This window comes from Orcinus orca, chromosome 6 (assembly GCF_937001465.1).
Source record: "Orcinus orca chromosome 6, mOrcOrc1.1, whole genome shotgun sequence".
Lineage (NCBI taxonomy): Eukaryota > Metazoa > Chordata > Mammalia > Artiodactyla > Delphinidae > Orcinus > Orcinus orca.
In genome coordinates this window covers 43,020,462-43,037,537 of record NC_064564.1, presented here as the reverse complement: position 1 = coordinate 43,037,537, position 17,076 = coordinate 43,020,462, and the positions used below count along the sequence as shown (strand labels likewise).

The 17,076-nt window shown below is 33.5% G+C and overlaps 1 long non-coding RNA gene across 1 annotated transcript in view; it reads right to left on the bottom strand.

Moving 5' to 3' along the window:
- Nucleotides 1-16,917, bottom strand: part of LOC125964691 (uncharacterized) — an 80,660-nt gene extending 63,743 nt beyond the window's left edge. The window contains exon 1 of the long non-coding RNA XR_007477931.1: nt 16,832-16,917. This is a non-coding gene — a long non-coding RNA (uncharacterized LOC125964691). The remainder of the gene's footprint in view (nt 1-16,831) is intronic.
- Nucleotides 16,918-17,076: the final 159 nt, after the last annotated feature.

Below are 17,076 nucleotides of genomic sequence, written 5' to 3'. Positions count from 1 at the left end.
GGGAAGGTAATAGGATCTGGATTAGTAAAATACCTGACTGTGAGTTGGGAAACACTCCGGTGTGGCATTTGAGTCCTCTGTGATATGAATCAGCCACATGTGGCTAACAGAGATTCTATTTTGATGCCTGACAATATTGCCCTGAGTATGTGGCAGTACTGCTATATTTAGTTGTTAATCTATTTTAATCCATCAATTTGAATATTCATTAACACATGTCAACAAGATAAAATGCAAATAAATAAGAAGACAGTTTGCAAGGGTGTTGATAAATGTATGACACTGGTAAAATAACATAAAATGTATGAAATCAAGCTTAGATCCAATTAAAATCTAAGAGTTTCAATGTTATTTCTCAAGGTATTTCTTTGTTTAGGAGTATGCAAGCCTATTTGTTTAGGTCTCCATTTCCTTCTTAGATTTTGTCTTAATATCTACAGTACATGATGCCTTTAGGAAGAATTTTTTCATTATGGGCTATCATTATGCAGAAAACACTCAGGTTTATGTCTATTTGATAATTTCGATTTGGCAGCAGATGATCTGATTCAGAGTCTGTTTACAGTGAATAACTGAATGTCAGAAATGTTTTAAATTAAATTCTGACAAAGATGAAATGCTTTGTGGAGGAATCTTAATGTTTGTTAAGTTCCTTGTCCTTTTTTTCATGGCCTCTTAATGGCTACAATTTTGTATCTGCTTTTCCAAAGAAAAGTCTGTGTGCTATTTAAGATTCTGTGGGGGGAGCCTTCAGTCACATTAAATCTGTTCCTCTGTGTTCTTTCACCAACTTAAGTATATTGTAAGTGTAAAATAAAAAGAATAGCAATGAAAGAGAGTTTCTGACAGGATGGCATAATTATTTAGTGTCAATATATATTTCATTTCCTGTTAATGGATATATTATAGATAAAAGAAATCAGACTGGTTATTGATCTCAAATGGATAAATATAAAGAAGATTTTGGTGGAATTTAGGAGCAGTGGTCCTCTAATATACTGAATGGTCAACTGAATTACCAATTGATGATATTGCAGAACAGGTAGGAAATATTCAAGTTTTCTTGTATGCAACTTATGCATATATCCACTTCCTATTTGTAGACTCAATATAGATCCATAGGGAGTTGAAATACAGGTATATTCCAGGTTTGCAGGCACTAATCTTGGTTTAGGGGTAAAATATAAACTTTAGATAATATTGACTTGGATTCAATTTCCAGCTCCACTCTTTATTATTTGTGTGACACTGCAAAAGTTACTAAATAATCAACTTCAGTTTCCTCATTCATAAACTGGGAATTATATTGCCCTCATCTGTTAATTCAATCAACACATATTTACTGTATATACATGATGAGCTAGGCATAACCAAGCAATGGAGGGTAGAGTAGAAAACAAACAAAATTTCTGCCTTCATGGACCTTAAATTCTAGTAGGAGACAATAAATGAGAAAATAAAATATATGTAAGATAATTATAAATATAACAAAAATAAGATATAGAGAAATGTTATGAAAGTATGGGGTGGGTATGTGTATATATATTGTGTGTGACATGAAGAATTCTAAGATAGTGTATACATGCCTTCTCCTGGTTGTTTAATCAAGCAATATTTATACACATAGTTTGGAGATTTTATATATATAATATATAGTTTGCATATATATAGCATTTTATATATAACATCTGGAAACTAAACAGTCAGCTATGTTTTATTGGTAAAACAAACACTCAGTGTTGGAGGAATAATCCAATTTCATATTTCTTGCAAAACTAGAACCAGGTGTTCCATGGCACCAGAAAGGAAGACATTAAAATATCTACATTCAAGTGTGTTCTGTTTAATTATTAAAATACATACAAAGGGATGCCAATCACACAAGAAATGCTACTGAAGGCAGAAGAAATTGTCAAATTCCTGTGATTAAAGATTCTAGGTCTAGTATGTGCTAGGTCTAGTATGTGCTATGATGCTTTTTGTAACCCAAGAGGATTTTCAAGAAGAAAGTTTGACCCTGTCTGCAATTCCTCATCTGCTTCAGTTTCTTTGCTGTTCCCAAGAAGTGTGACCCAGTAAGTATCAATATATCCTTGTTGTGTGGTATAGGTGAAATCTCGAAACATACCTGATGACTGCTTAACATGAAGCTGGTATCTTTTCTTCTAAACATCCCCCCCATTTAGTGGCTGACCCAAGTTACTTGCATTGCTTTACAAAAACATCATTGCTGTAGAGAATAAAATAAAATTTCAACAGTTATTCTCGTTGTTATGGATTTTTGATGGCCTGGTCTTAAATTATATAAGTTTTTGGCTTTTTTATTGAATTAACAAAGACTAGTAAATCACCAGACACATATTTATCATCATTAGCAATATCTCCATATTTTCTTCTTACCAGCCCCTGAAAATGTATTTGTGTTGCATGTTCTTAAAAGTCACAACATATAGAAACATATCTAAAAATCCCTAAGTAATTGATATTGTGCATGATTTTTATTAATGCTGCCCCATATTTTTTATTTTTAAAGTAAACATTAGATATTTTTTAAAAGTCACAGGTTAGTAAAAACAATTTTATATATACCAAATGCTCCAAAATAAATAATAGATATTAAGATAAGAAACTATCTCAATCAAAATGAAAATTCTCTAGAAGGACTAGGAGTGGTAATTGCTTTCATTATTGTTTCCTTATATTAGAACTTCTCTATAATAAGCATATACTGTCTTTATTTAAAAAAAATAAGTTTCATTTTAATTGCAAATTTTACTTCATCATTATTTATCTGGATAGATGTCTTAAATGAGTTAGGTTCAATAATGTGTTATGAGTTTCTCTCCGTTAACTAAATGTCAAGTCTCAGAATCAATATTTCAAACTTTGGCATATAATTTTGTTATATTAAAAAATATATTTTATTAATTATATTGAGTATAGATTCCCAGAGGCAGAAGCACCTAGTCAACCACCTGCTTCACCTCCAACAGTAGCTCTCTGCTGTTGATTTCAGCCAGCATCAGCAATGAGAAGGTTTTAAATCCCTGAGCCAGAGACTAAGATCAACACCAATGTCATTTCCACAGTCAAGATTGACTACATCCAGGCCTTAGAAATAAACAGGGATATAGAGTGCCTGGGAGGGTCTTGTAGTTTGGAGTACTGATCTGAACATAGGGTCTGTGGGATCTTCCTCAGTGCCTTTTGGATCTAGGGTTTCATTAAGGAATATCCCATTTCAAACCAGACCAAGCCTGACACCCCAGATGGAACCTTAGCAAGGAAACATTTAGGAGTAGAGGCAGCAACCGGCTAGAGGTGCGATTGGTGGGATTGAAACTCATCTGTCCTCAGGCTCCATGGGGTTAACCTGCCAAGTCATCTTGACTCAAGGGAGTTCTCACATTAGTGTTTCTAAGCCAGACCTGCCCAGGGTGTCTGAGCCTGGCATCCAGGGCCTAAGAGGAACCAGCATGCAAGTAGGAATAGAAGTCTCCTGTTATGGGAATAGGTGGATGGAATTTGATAACACTCTGTGGGGATAGCCTTTAGTATCTGTTGGATCCAAATGATTCTCCAGGAGTGGCCACAACTAAGCAGGATCTGTCCATGGTTCCAGGTCTATGAACTCGTTCTGAAAGATGCAAAGTTGGCTGCCCCAGTGAGGAGTTATGGTGCTTTGCAGCACTTAGCTGACCCCACGCTCATGTGGCTAGGGCTTTACTATTCTTGGGAAAAGCCTCAGAGATCCAAATATCTCCTAGAGATTCTATAGTCATGTCAGGGCTGTGCATCCACCTATCCACCCATTCTCCTGCCACATGTTTCCCAGCTCTAAGGGGTATGTTCCTTCAGAACCTGGACGGGTGAAGTGGGAAACTTAAACAAGGCTGATTAGGATACCCTTGAGTACAGCTTTGACTTAATGTAAAATAAAAGAAAGTACAAGGATTAGAAATGTGCCACTTCTTCTTACGTGTACACTTAACTTTGAATTTATACTTTAAATTTGTTTTTACTGGTTTGGCAGTAAAATTAAATGATGAACCCTCTTCTTCATTTCTCTTTACAGAAAGTCTTTTTTTACCCCCTGTTGTTCTATTTGTCAATTACTACATGAGTAACTTTTTATTTAGTGAATTTCTTTTCTGTTACATGTGTGTATTTGATAGGGAAGAATGAATTTTAGACTCAAGTTTCTAGGTGTCACTTTTTTAAGTTCTTGGAATTTTGATTTTCATTACAGACTGATTTAGAAAGAATGGGTATGTTTACCATGATGAGTGCTCTTTTCCAGACATTTGACATGCCATTCCAGTTATTTAGGAAAGTCAACTTTTACGCTTTTTTCAAAAGCTTTTATAGATTTACAGATTTTTAACTATAGCTGTCCGTCAGATTTCTTGTTAAAATATTCAATGAGTATTTATATTTTGCTGCCATCAAACATATTGCTTTTTTTAAACCTCCAAAGCTCTTGTCTTTTTTTATTATTGATGCAATAATTGACATATGTTTTATTAATTTTCAGGGTACAACATAGTGATTAGACTTCTATGTACATTTACATCATCACAATAAGTCCAGTTACCATCTGTCACCATTTAAAGTTATTACAATATTATTGACTACACTCCTATTCTGAATATTATATCTGCATGAATTATTTACTTTATCACTGGAAGTTTATCCCTTTTAATCCCTTTCACCTATTGACTTAAAAAAAGTGTTCAATTTTTAAATGGGTTATATGTGCCCACTGTAAACATTTTAAAAAGTGCTTCCATTGATATCATCTGTTACAAATGAGATCTATCCTTTCATTTCTTTCATCTAACTCATTTTGTACATTTGAAGGTAATTTTTGTATATAATTTTAAAATTTCTATATTGTTTCTTTCATTTCTCTAATTCCATTTATTAGACTTTTGAGTAGAATATTCAAGGAGTGTTAATAACACACAACCTAGTTAGTCTTCCTGAGTTTAGTGTTAATTGCTATGTTACTGTACTATGCACGATATTGGCTTATGAGTTAATGTTATGCTTATGTATTCATTATTTTTATTTAAGGCTTTTAAATAATTTTTGAACTTTATTAAATAAATTTTCAAGGAAATGACTATATGAATTTTATGCTGACCTATTAATATGATGAACTGTATTAATATATTTCTTAATGTTATACCATGTTTACATTCTTGAATTAAGCCTGTTTGCTGAACTTTTAGTAATGATTTTTACACCAATATTAACAGGGAGACTGGTTTTAGTATTCTCTCATTGCAATAGGTTTATGAATACATTATTAATGTTTTCTGATTTCAAAAAATAATTCATAAAAATTTAATTATCATTTTTGTCTAGAAAACTTAAAAAGTACTGGAATTAAATATTACTTAGAAATTTTGTAGAATTTCTCCTACTTGAAAATACCTGTATCTGGTGAATGTTGAGATGTTATCCAGAGCATTTTAAACCAAAGTTTGAAATGGAGATTTATTAATGCTGTTAAAAAAATGACTGATTTATTATATCAGCTTGGTTGCCTTTGTTATATTTTTAGTTTTTGAACATTATTTCTCTAAGTATCCTTCTAGTTAACGTGAAACCATTTTATATAATTTATAGTTTCTTAGAGAAACATCCATTTCATCTAGATTCCCAAAAAGTTTGCATATAATTGAGCAAATAATTGACTAACTCTATTTATAAACTAGAAGCTTTTTCCTATTTATTTCATATGTGCATTTTTGTAAATGAAATAACTTGGTCTATCAATTTTATTCCTCTATCTGGTCACCAGGTTTTCTAATTAATAAAAATTTCCATTTAATTGCAGCAATAATTTGATACTCCTGTTGTGTTTTCTTCATTTTCTGTTTTCAAAGGAATTTTGGTTGGAAATTTGAGGAATGCTTTTTTAAGGGCTGTCATCCAGAGCATTTTAAATCAGTTTTGAAATGGAGATTTTTTTCATGCTGTTATTAAATGTGATGGATACAATCATATTAGCATTGGTTGCCTATGTTATACTTTAGTCATAAGTCCAAGTCTTTTTAAGCATGCTGTTTATAATAATTATTTTCATCTAAAGTCTCAGTGTTAACTCTGATATCTATTTTTATGTGGATTTTAAAGTCGAAGTCACATAATTTTATGGACTTTTAATATGCATATTCTCTTCATATTCATTCTAAATAAATCCTTATTTGCATTCTACCTAGAGCATTTTAAAGTCATTTTCTTCAAAAGGAAGCAGCATTATTCAGTTGCTTGTATCTTAAGAAGGCAAATTTCAGGAAGAAATAAATTTCAGGGACTGATGTTTTTCTTGAAACTGTATATGAGAAATGCTCAGAAATTCATGGCTTGAATATAATATTTCTGGGTTAGATGATCCAGTATACTATTTTCCTGAAGATACTAATTTTGCATAGACAAATCAGTCATTTTTTATCTATTTTGTTGCATCAATATTTTGGAATATCTATGCCAAAACAAGATGTAAAAATAGCAGCACTGTTATACACGTTTATGAAGGTTTCCATTATTTTAAACTACAATTTTTTACTTTGCTCCTTTAACAATTGAGCGATGTTTAATGTGACATTTTGGCTTATTGTTTTTAAATTCTTGGCCAAAGATAATAGATTGAATTGAGCCCATAGTTTAGATTATAAAACATAGGACAAGTAAGAACTGAACAGAGGAGGAATGCACAGATAAATATTGGCCCAGAATTGATGTGCCTTTCATTTGTATTACAACGTATAAACTGATATGTTAGTTGAGTCTAGAATGATACTCTGCATGGTACAATCTCAAACTTCTTCAAGTTGAGAGAGGAATGCAGCAAACTTGTAAGATAGGTCATTTCAAGCAGAGCTAAACTGGTAGGCATTTACCACAGGTGGTTATAATCCCCTCTGTCCTGTCCTGATAGGAAACAGATTAGCTAGCTTTTAACTTTCCTTTCCTTTTCAGAATCTGTTTTCTAACTTTAAAGAAAACAAAAGAGATACCTGACGATTTAAATGTTCAGTCCCTAAACTGCCCCACAAACAATCCTAGAATAGCTACTTAAGCATTTGCTGTATAAGTGTAAAAATAAGATTTTATTAATATGGATAACATGTATGAATTTTTGTTTCTCATTTCACTAGGATGTTGACTTCCAAGTAAATTTCCATTGCTATAGATTCCAGGTGCCTCACCTATCTACTCTCTGGGGAATGGGCTGTTTCTGCTACCTTAAAGAATTATTCAAGAAGCCTCCTTAATATTAGTGATTGTGTTTGACTACAGAAATTTTGGAGGTTTACAGGTCTTTGAGATTTTCAAGACGAGGTTTATTTATAGGAACGTTTTTTAAACCTTAATCACACTTTCTTGTTTATGCTCTGTTCTTCAAGCAGTTTGTTAATACATGAAGGTTTTCTTGGCCAATACTGACTTTTTTGTTCATAATGGCATAGACATATGCCCATCCAGTAAGAATCCTAGACATGCTCAGAGTATTACTTTCCTGAAATTCTACCACATAGAGCATGGTTAACTCAATTTCTGGTTAAAGGAGAAATAGTATGAGTTACTGGTGCCTGTCACCAGCACACACATGGCCCATGTGTTAGCTGCTGCTAATAGTGACTAACCAGGTGAAACTGTTTTTTTAATCTTGAGGTCAGCAGTCACTAAAACAACCATGAAGTAAAGTGTTATCCTAGAGTATTAGCTTTAGCTTTCCAGTAAATTCGACAGTTTCCCACATTGCTTTACATTTTATTTATGTTTTGCATGAATAAAATGCTATACTCTATTTTACCAGTGTTCTTCTAATCACTAGTATATGACACTCATTAGAAGTTAAAATTTTTATTACAGATTCTAATAATACTCAGAGAAAGCTAGTTAAGTATACTAGTGAATGCTTCCTGATATTTACAGTAAGTATAAAATACATTTCTCTGGAATTCTATAGCATGTATCTAACACTCCAACACGAAACCCAAAACTCCATCTAGTGGTATAATATTTAGATTTCGGTTATGAAAGTTTATTCAAATTGTTTAATATAATTTAATGATGATGATAATACTTTTGGAAGCCCCTTCAACAAAGCATCACTATTTAATCCTACACCCTTAAATACTGACACTTTCTTGCAAACAGCATGGACTTTTAAAAACCGTGAATGTGACCAGCCTTTAAAAGAATATTGTCTATAATTTAAAAATGCTATTAGGGTAAACAGATTGAAGGACAAGAATAGGTGTATACACAACTATGCCTCACAAAATGTAAAAATTAACTTGAGAAAGGTTTTTCACTATGGCATTCCATTACCCTTATTTTTCTCTTAAGTCTGAGAGAAGGCAGTCAAACAGTAGCCTATCGTTGGCCCAGATTAAGATTAGCTTTAAACATAATTATTTTCATTCAGAGACACACCTTCTTTACCCTTCCAGCCTCCTAATTTAAGAGTGTGATTAATTCAAATCCATCCAAGTATGTGGTTTTAAAAGGTGACAATGTTGGAAATGCACACACCTCCAGATACTGCTGGCATAAGCAATATCACACACATGTTAATATACTAATTTACCCCATAAGCTTGAACACTGGATACTATTTTCACAGTGGCTGACAATTACTTTTTAACATCAAACTAAGGGGTAAAGAAAATGCTTTAAACTTGTATTGAGCTATTTGAATTGTTTACTATAATTCTAACATGATGTATAATATCATTATACTGCTTTACAATCAGATAATAAGTGAAAAGTGATCCTTTAAATTGATTTTCTAGAATGCATTCTCTGTATGTGCTGTCAATCCTCATTAAATGAGCAATTTTTATAGTACTGGTTACATGACAAAGATAATACTTCCCACTTGCTAATGACAACTTCCTTCCATCTTAAGTAAGAAAGAAAACATATAAACCAAAATTAGCACGTTAAACGAAGCTGCAGGATAATAAAGGACAGCAAAAGAGAAGGAGAGACAAGAACAGTGTGGATGGGAAAACTGCAATTTAATAGTATGCTCTAATACCTGACACATCAAACTGCAAACATGAAAATATTAAAATGTCTTCATTTTAATATGAAATGACAAAGTTAAAGATCCATCTGTACAGAAAACAGCAACTTTAATCATTAAATGGAACTCATAATAGTTTTTGTGAATTCCTGTTTTTTTCTAAATGTTCAATGAAAAAATTACTACTAACAGTAGAGTCATGCTGGGATAAAAGTATGCTAAACTGTTAGTTTCTACACATCAGGGGGAAAAAAAAATCAAGGATTTCTTTTTTAATTTTCTTGACAAAGATTTTAGTTCTAAACAAGTACTGGTAGTTTATTATCCAACATATTATTTTAATCTGTTAATTTATTTTATGAATTGTTCATTTACTTTGCATATTTGTAGACTATTTTTACATCTAGATCCTTGTATTTCCTTTAGTTGTGGACATGTTTTACAATTGTTAGGATGGCAATTTTAATATTATTGAAAGTTCCTTATTTTTCACTATTTATTTTTTTTAGGTCATATAAAATATATTCTAACTTTGAATCAGTTAAGACTTGATCAATCCCTTCCCTTATGAATTTCATTTTTTATATGAAATTTTTATCTCAAAAAATTATTTATAATCATCAATTCTAGTCAAGTAGTAATTAATTACACTAAAAAATAGTCATTTCGGCAAAAATTAAATTGGGTCAGAACCTTGCTAGACCACTGAATAAACACAGAACATGAATAAACAGAGACATGAAAATTGCCTAACATTTTGTGAAACTGTGATATAAACTGCAACTTTCCTAATCAACGTCCTAAAACCATCATAATGTGAATTTTGTTATCAGGAAGCTACACTTACCACTATTTTTTATTATTCTGTTTCTAACTCTTATTGGAAAATGTTCTCTCAAGGTCTGAAGGTATTAACAGTTTTGGAAATATATATGGGCTATGGATTGAATTGTTCCCTCCAAGTTTATATACTGAAGCTCTAACCCCCAGTGTAAAGGTATTTGGAGATGGTGCCTTTGGAAGATAATAAGCTTAGATGAGGTCATGGAGGTGGGGCCCTTATGATGAGATTAGTGCCCTTAGAAGAAGGGACACTAGAGAGCTTGCCTTGTCTCTCTCTATCTCCACCTGCACTGAGGAAAGACCATGTGAGGACATAGCCATCTTCAATCAAAGAAGAGAGTCCTCAGCAGACAATGAACATGATAGCACCTTGATCTTGGTGATCTTTCAGTCTCCAGAACTATGAGAAATAAATTCCTGTTGTTTAAACCACCCAGTCTATAGTATTTTGTTATAGAAAATTAGCCTGAGCTAATATAAAACATTTTTTATAAAAATTGCAGAAGTACCATTTATACTCTAGCATCTTCTGTAAGAAATTTATTCTGGGCCTCATAATTTCTTAACTAGCAATTCTAGATCTCAAAAGACACTATATAATTTGAAAGATTCTACGGGAACAAATTTTAATTGCCAACTTGTATAGCAACTGGTGTGAGAAAAATTAAATATACATGTATAATAGCTGATCAAAGTTTCAACTCTTTATCTCCACTTGGAAGCCAAGTAGGATAAAAAAAATCATGTATGTGTGTGTGTTTGTGTGTGTGTGTGTGAAAATGTTGTGAGTGTGTAAATGCATGTGTTAAAGTATGTGTATGTATGCATGTGTACACTTTATAAATTTCAGTTCCACACAACTCTTCAGTTCTTACAGACTTTAACTTGTTTGGGTTATTGATGCAATTATTCCACAGCTATTTTTTTTTAAGTTATTACTTTTTTACTGTTATTTTTTTGCTGCTTTTCTTGTCAAGCACTCCTGGTTGTTTTAACTGATGTTATAATCTCTGATTTGTACAACTACTGCAAAACTAAATAAATCAAATAAGAAAAAAATAGATCAATATTCTTATGTAACTAGTCAAACAAAATAACTGGGATTATGCTTACTTCTTAATCAAAACATATCTATTATGTATCCACCATTGCACTTGCTACTCTAAAAGATATTACACAATTATAAAGCATAACTGCTAAGTCAAAGGTCTTACAATTTATTTGAAAAAAACAAGGATACATAATAATTCAATTCTAAACTCCAGTCTAACAAAAATTACAGTAGCAACACAGGGAATTGAGAATTATTACATTCCTGGACTACAATCATTAGTAAACGGTTATATGAAAGATTTGAAAATTTGTTATTTGGGGAGAAGAAACATTAATATTTATGCTTTGAAACCTCTGATAACCTTTAGGGAAGGTGTGATAATTAAATATTTAACAATGAGACACAAACACAAAGACCAGAGGAGGAACACCTTGCTGTGCTAGGCTTTATTTCTTTAGTTACTGCATCACTTAATAGTGTTTTTAATAACAAACTTTGCAATGCTTTGGTTAATCTCAAGCATTGCATTAATTTGAACATGTCCTGACCCAAAACCAATAAAAAAATATTAATTTATTGTAACAATGGATATATTTTGATTTATTGTTCATGGTTCTATTTTTATGAAATATTTTTCCATAGTTCCATAGATTAGTTTTTTATGGAAGCATTAAGTCAAATTTTATATGGAAGATTTTGCAATTTTATTATCTAAGAAAATTGTATTTTATGTAACAATGAAATATATTAAATAACATTAGAAATTATAGTTAATAAGTGATCGAACAATAGCCACTGTTTAGTGACCATGACAGAATGGTCACAAAATCATTCATCAATTTTATAAATCAGTCATTTTATTAGGCATCACACATATGATATCCTATTTTTTCCTCACACAAATATCAAATTTGAAATTACTATACCCAATGGGAAAATAGGAAAACTGTTTCAAAGTACTTAAGGAACTTGACCTATCCATACAGAAGCACGGTTTATATCCTGTTTTCTCTGACTCCAAAGCCTGCTACACAGCAGAGCAAAAGTACTGGGCTGGCCAAAAAGTTCGTTCAGATTTTTCATGTTATGGAAAAACCTGAACGAACTTTTTGGCCAACCCAATAACATATTCAAAGTTTAGTGTTTAAAAAAAAAATCCCTTAAATGTTAATGTTCCCAGGGTTATGTTCTAGATCCATATTTTCTTTGCTGTCTTTTTGGCAAAGTATACAAACAATTTCCTCACTGCTTCAATTACATTTTATATATTCAACCCTGAACACTTGGGTTTTTTTGTTTTTGTCAAACTCATAAAGCCAACTGATCTCTCAACTGAGAGAAACCTATTACTTGATATATGTTACTGAACTTCTATTCTCCCAAATCTTCTCCTTCAGTGTTGATATATCATTCAACAATTCTACCACCCACCCATTACCCAGGGAGGAAACCATGATATCAACATTGTCTTCTTTGTTCACCACTTTCACTGTTAATTCTAACTCCTATGTATCTTATTAATCTTTTTCATCCTCTTTATGCTTAAAACTTCCAGGGCCTGCCTGCAGCCCTTAGTTGGTCACTCTTTCTAAACCCAAGCCAGAATGTCTGGTACGTCTTTTTCACATCACTTCCTTCTGACACTGAAGCACCTGCCTCCCTCTTTTACTTCTTAGAGCCTTTATAAATTACATAGGTCCACCCAGACAATCTAGGATAATCTTCTGATCTCAAATTGCTTAGTCACATCTGCAAAGTCCCTTTTTTCCATGTAAGGTAACATGTCCATAGATTCCCAGGATTAAGATGGGACATCTTGAGGGGCCCATTATTTTGCCTACCACATTTATTCTTAAGTTTTCAGATTAAAGGTTAATCTTCCCCAAAACTCCTTATTATGGTTAACTGCCACTCCTATATATCAGCGTAACTTCTTAGTTATTCTTACCATGCAAGAGTAAGACAATCACTGACCTCATGTGGTTTATAATCTAGTGAATGATAAAGAAGATTAAACAAGTATGTGCAAAAGGGTAGGCATTTGGCTCACTATTGTATTCCCAGTGACCATCAAAATTCATTCTATCTAGTAAATTTTAAATATTTTGAGTGAATGAGTGAATAAGTAGAAACTACATTTTCTACTTAAATATATTTAATAATTTCACAAAGCGTCTTCTAATCATTAAATTCATATTTATCTGTAAAGATATTTTTTAACCAATATCTCATCCAGCCTTAAAGTCTTATTTTGTCTTCTCTGGTTTCATTCTTTTTCTCTAGAAAATGTATATATTACCCAAAACACTGATGACTTTGTATATCTGCCTCATAGAAAACATTTAATTAGGCAGAAATAATCATCCTCTACTACAATCTTTCCATACACTTGTATAGTCTTTCTATATACTTGCAGTGAACAATCTTAAAATGAAATTAAGAAAAACATTCCTTTCACAGTAATATGAAAAGAAAAAAAAAACTAGACACACATTTAACAAAGGAAGTAAAAACTTTTATAATATAAAAGCCACAAAATATTCAGAGAAATTAAACCATATCTAAATAAATGGAAAAACAATCCATGTTCATGACTGAAAGACTTACCTTGTTAAAATAGCAACACTTCCCAAACTTATCTACAAGTTCAACACATTCCCCATTACAATGCCAGCTGACTTCATTACAGAAATGGACATGCTTATTCTAAAATTCATATAAAATTATAAGGGACCCAGAAGAGCCAAAACAACTTTGAAAAATAAAACACAGTATATCAGGGGTCTCCAGCCCCTGCCTCCCACAGGCTGCAGAGCAAGAGATGAGCAGTGGGTGAGTGAGCAAAACTTCATCTGCCGCTTGCTCCCCACTGCTCCCCATCACTGGCGTTATAGACTGAACCATCCCCTGCCCCGCCCCCCAGTCCATGGAAGAACTGTCTTCCATGAAACTGGTCCCTGGTGACAAAAAGGTTGGGGACCGCTGCAGTATCTGACCTCACACTTCCCAACCTCAAAGCTTACTACAATGCAATGGTAATCAAGACAGTATGATACTGATAGAGGAACAGAGATGTAGTTCAATGGAAGAGAACTGAAAATCCAAAATCCTCACACACATATGGTCAAATGATTTTCTACAAAGGTGCCCTGACCACCCAAAGAGAAAAGAAGAATCTTTTCAACAACTGATACGGGGACAACTAAATAGCCACGTGCAAAAAATTAACGTGGGCCCTTACCTGACACCCTATTTAAAAATTAAATCAAAATTGATCAAAGACCTACGGACCTCCCTGGTGGCGCAGTGGTTGAGAGTCCGCCCGGCGATGCAGGGGACGCGAGTTCGTGCCCCGGTCTGGGAAGATTCCACATGCCGCGGAGCGGCTGGGCCCGTGAGCCATGGCCGCTGAGCCTGCGCGTCCGGAGCCTGTGCTCCGCAACGGGAGAGGCCGCGGCAGTGAGAGGCCTGCGTACCGCAAAAAAAAAAAAAAAAAAAAAAAAAAAAAAAAAATTGATCGAAGACCTAAATATAAGAGGTAAGGCTATAAAACTCTTGTAAGATAACAAAAGGGTAAATCTCTTTTACCTTAGGTTTGGCAAAGGATTCTTAGAAGTGACACAAAAACATGGGCAACAAACAAAAAAATTGGATTAATCAATATTAAAAACTTATTGCTTCAAAGCACCATCAAGAAACTGAAAACACACAGCATAGGAAAAAAATACTTGCAAATCATTTATCTCATAAGGGACTTGTATCAAGAATATATAAAGAAATTTTACAACTTAATAATAAAACACAGACAACCCAATTAAAAGATGAGCAAATGATATGAATAGTTATTTCTTCCAGGAAGATATACAAATGGCCAGTAAGCACATGAAAAGATGCTCAACATCATTAGTTATCATGGAAATGCAAATCCAGAGCACAATGAGACACCACTTCTCACACTTCAGTGAGATGGTTAGAGTATTATAGGAAGACAACAAGTGTTTGTGAAAAAATAGAGAAATCAGAACATTGGTACACTGCTGGTGGGAATGTAAAATAGTCTAGACACTTTGGAAAACACTGGTAGTTTCACTACTGATTAAAAGTCGAGTTTTCCTATAACCCAAGAGGAATAAATGCATATGTCCACACGAAAACTTGTACATGAATGTTTCAACAAAATTATTCATAAAAACAAAAGGTGGAAACAATCCATAAATCAACTGCAGAATGAATAAACAACATATGGTATACCCATACAAAATATTCAGACTTAAAAGCAATGAAGTCCTGATACATACGAGATGAATGAATCTTGAGAACATATGGTAAATGAACGTAGTCAAAAAATATCACGTATTTTATTATTGCATTCACATACAATGACTAGAACAGAAAAATATAGAGAGACTGAAAGATGAGTAATTGCTTAGGGATGGGTGTAGAGATCAAAGGGTTAACGGGATGATAGTCACAAGGTATGGGCTTTCCTTTTGTGGTGATAAAAATGTTTTATAATTGACTGGGTGTCACTGCACCTATCTGAATACACTAAAAAAAAAAAAAAAATTGAATTGCAAGCTTTGAATGGGTCAATTGGAAGGTATGCTAATCACGTCTCAATAAAATGTTTTAAAAATAGTCAAGTAGGGCTTCCCTGGTGGCGCAGTGGTTGAGAATCTGCCTGCCAATGCAGGGGACACGGGTTCGAGCCCTGGTCTGGGAAGATCCCACATGCCGCGGAGCAACTGGGCCCTTGAGCCACAACTACTGAGCCTGCGCATCTGGAGCCTGTGCTCAGCAACAAGAGAGGCCGCGATAGTAAGAGGCCCGTGCACCGCGATGAAGAGTGGCCCCTGCTCGCCGCAACTAGAGAAAGCCTTCGCACAGAAACGAAGACCCAACACAGCCAACAATTAATTAATTAATTAAAAAGGGGTATATTTATAAAAACATAGTCAACTAATACCAACTTCATTGCAAAAATAAACAGGTATTTAACATTTTATCTCTCAAATACTAAACAGAAAAATGCATGACAATCACACTATGACAGGTAAATATATTTTTCTAAAACACCTGTCTTGCTTAACTTGCTCAATACCTGTGACATCACTAGCATGTTAAAACAAACAAAAAATGGAGACCATTCTTGAAAATTCCCTGAGCAGATGAAACCAATTTAGTCCTATAAGTAAAGCTTAATTTAGCTTATTTTGCAAGATTAACTTCACCTGGGTCACGTTTTGTTTATGCATCTGGAAATCTTAAGCAAAAAAAACTTTTAAAAATTTCCCCAAATTGATACAAGATAACCACTAACCAATTTCCTATCATTTAAGAAAATTCTAGTTTTATAACCAATCACAGTAAAAAACAGTCACTTCCTTCTCACTGTATAAACTGCTTTATAAAAATATACCCCTGGGCTTCATTCCATGTTTGGTTTGAGTGCTCCCATGTACTTAAACTTTACTAATTACTACTTGGTGATTCATTGGTTTTACTCTTATTTCTGAACTTTCCACAGTTCAAATATAGCATCCCTTAGTGATAGTCAAAAGTTCCTTAAAGCTCTCACGCAGACACTTGGAAATCAATCCCCTTTCCTCTTTTACCAAATGATATATAACTATACCAAACTGCTACACTTAGGTGAATAGAGAGATTCCAATCTGTAGCTCTCTTATCTTTGTTCCTCTGATACTCTTTCTTTTATTCCTATTTGGTTTATATATCTCTTTGCTATAGAAATCTTATTCTAGTTTCTATATAAATATCTAGTATAAAACATAAACAGGTTGAGAGAGTAAACAGCATGCAGAGTTATTTCAATTGAACCAAGAATAAAGGTCTGCCCCAAGAAGAGGGAAAAAATATGGAACCTACTTGTCACAAGTTGGTTTCTTTGAGAAGTAGACTCTGAAGCAGAAAGCAGAGAGCAGGCGGTTTATTAAGGAGTTCTCCCAGGGTTGTGAGCCCTGAATGAGGAAAGAAGGAAGCTAGATCAGAGGAAGAAGTCAAGGTGCAATGCAGTTTCAATGGAAGGGCCGAGCTACCTCTGCAGGGAGTACTGGGGATGGGGTGACCCATCTGAGTTGTTCCAAGACTGAATGAGAATGCAGGGTATTTTT